Source organism: Brassica oleracea, chromosome C6, assembly GCF_000695525.1.
Source record: "Brassica oleracea var. oleracea cultivar TO1000 chromosome C6, BOL, whole genome shotgun sequence".
NCBI lineage: Eukaryota > Viridiplantae > Streptophyta > Magnoliopsida > Brassicales > Brassicaceae > Brassica > Brassica oleracea.
This window is the reverse complement of record NC_027753.1, coordinates 25,023,578-25,025,859: the sequence shown is the minus strand read 5'-3', so window position 1 is coordinate 25,025,859 and position 2,282 is coordinate 25,023,578. Positions and strand designations below refer to the sequence as shown.

Here is a 2,282-nt window from a genome sequence, read left to right as displayed (position 1 = left end):
AAAGGTCTGATAAAATTACCCAGGAATAATATCTTTAAATACGGCCAACACAGATAACAAGCCAAGTTTCACTATCTTTCTATTCCCATCTTTGGAGATGTCTAACATTTCCTTTATGGTTCTTTTTTTTTTTTTTTTTTGAACAAATTCCTTTATGGTTCTTATGTTTGCCTCAGGATCAGAAAGTAGTTGCATTCCCAACTCCTCGAGTTTGTTTTTCTTATTTTCAAACGTCTCTTCAGCAGATAATTCTCCGTTCAATTCTGCCTGACAAAAGAAAAAAAATCATTCACATGTTAAAAAATAAATATAACGAAAAATCAGAGAGACTCAAAACAGGGATCACCAAAACTGCTGCTTGAGGTGTTTCCTCCTCTTTAGGCAATTCCTTCTCTTGTTTTTTCGCCTCTTTTTAGCTTTTGCTCTCCTCTGAGATTTGTTCAATATATTTTCATCTTCAATAACATCCTCTTCTGCTTCATCAGTATCCCCCTTAGCTAGTTTTGACGTCTTTGTCACTGTAACATAGAATGACTACAGATATAACAATCCTGAGATTGTATCATTAAACAATAGTTTACGTTGATTACGAGTTCGCTGGTGGAGTTTGCCATCTTAAGTCTTGACAGGGAGCACATCAACAGGATCCACTTGGATCTCGTTACTACTCCCTTTCTCTTCCTCATACCTGTCCTCCACTGTCGTTTGTTCACCAACGCATTGCCTGGCATCATCACAAACAAGATATTCATCAATGCACAAATCTGATCAGATAGGATAACCCTAGCTCCTTCGCTAATAGCTTCCGAATGTATGCATTGAATACTAAACCTACTCGCTAACTCAAAGTATGAGAACCTAAGCAACCACTAACACAGCATGAAGGAGCACCTGTTAATAGCAGTGGTGTCAATACGAGTGACGAATAGGGGCGTAATCAGTGTTCTCTTCGACGAACTTCAAATCGTAGTCGGAGAACTCAATATCCTCTTCAGGTACGTCCGGGTGAAGCTGCAGCAGTGGCATGCCTTGAGATTTTGGGGACTAAACAATTAAAAACAATTTTAGAGATCTATTTATATATTTTTTTCAAAAATTTTGAAAACTTGAGGTTTATGTTTCATCTAGCTTGCTCCGGGAGCAGCGGAGGTATTATCTTATATTTACGCCGACTTTTCCCCATTATTCACACTAATTCAGCAGCAAGTGGAGAGGTTAAAGTGAAGTTGAAAAATGAAAACTGACTGAAAAAGATCAAAGGGTTTAGGGTTTATGCGCCGCGAACGAGAATAGTAATTAATGTATCAAGGAGATGACACAGTCCCTGTAGTGGACCAGGTAGCCCTGGGCATTCGGATATTCAGTTCGGTTTCGGATAGGAACCATTCGGTTCCGGGTATATCGTATAAATCATTTTTATATCCAATAGGTACTTATGAGATTTCGGTGGATCAAAATTCTCGTATGGACCACATGGATCAAAAAAAATCTGATTTGACCCTCACTTTTTTTTTTTTTATTTTATATTAAAATTTAAATACAAAATAAAGGTAAATAACTAAAAAATCAAAAGACATCAACTTATTTACTATCTATGTCATTACTATCCAACCAGTAATCTGACCCAATAATCCGACCCGGTTTTAACCCAAATTCTTCTCCTTCTTCTTCTTCTTCCTCTTCCTCTATTTATGTTTCTTTAACTTCCTCAATTAAAAACAAAATCAAAATTTGTATTTAAATATTCACTGATTTTCTTTTCTTTATCTCAAAACGATCAACCCATAGTCATATTTAATCAATTCTATGTTATTCGAAATCGAATTTAGTGTTTTATGTTCGAGTTCATGGTAAAGAAGAACGCATAGTATTACTAGTATCACTAGTACAACTAATACAACTCAAACTAATAAAACTAGTACAACTAGAACAAGTATAAACGGTACAACTTTGGAATTAATATGGTGATATTTTGGTTTTTGTTTTCAGTTTATGAATGATGCTATAAGATAGAATGATTTGGAACTACTCAGACATGTTGGTCTAATCTTTATCCGATTGAATGTGTCAAAATACATAAATAGTTTATTTTCAATAATATTTGATTTGATAATGATTTGTTTACAAATTGTATTAGTTATACTAGTTGTACCATTTCCGGAAAAAAAATCATCATCATATTTTTGGTCACGAAGCCGAAGAAAGTAGTCTTGGAGCCAGAAATTTGCGGTAGAAAGACATTTAGAAGAGTATGCAAAAAATGATGTAAAAATCATCATGAG

At 34.8% G+C, this 2,282-nt stretch overlaps 1 long non-coding RNA gene across 1 annotated transcript; it reads right to left on the bottom strand.

Annotated features, from left to right (window-relative positions):
- Nucleotides 1-367: 367 nt before the first annotated feature.
- On the bottom strand, nt 368-1,066 carry LOC106299043. The gene is made up of 3 exons (XR_001261654.1): nt 892-1,066; nt 591-724; nt 368-518 (listed from the first exon to the last, which is right to left on the bottom strand). It is a non-coding gene; the product is annotated as an uncharacterized LOC106299043 (long non-coding RNA).
- Nucleotides 1,067-2,282: the final 1,216 nt, after the last annotated feature.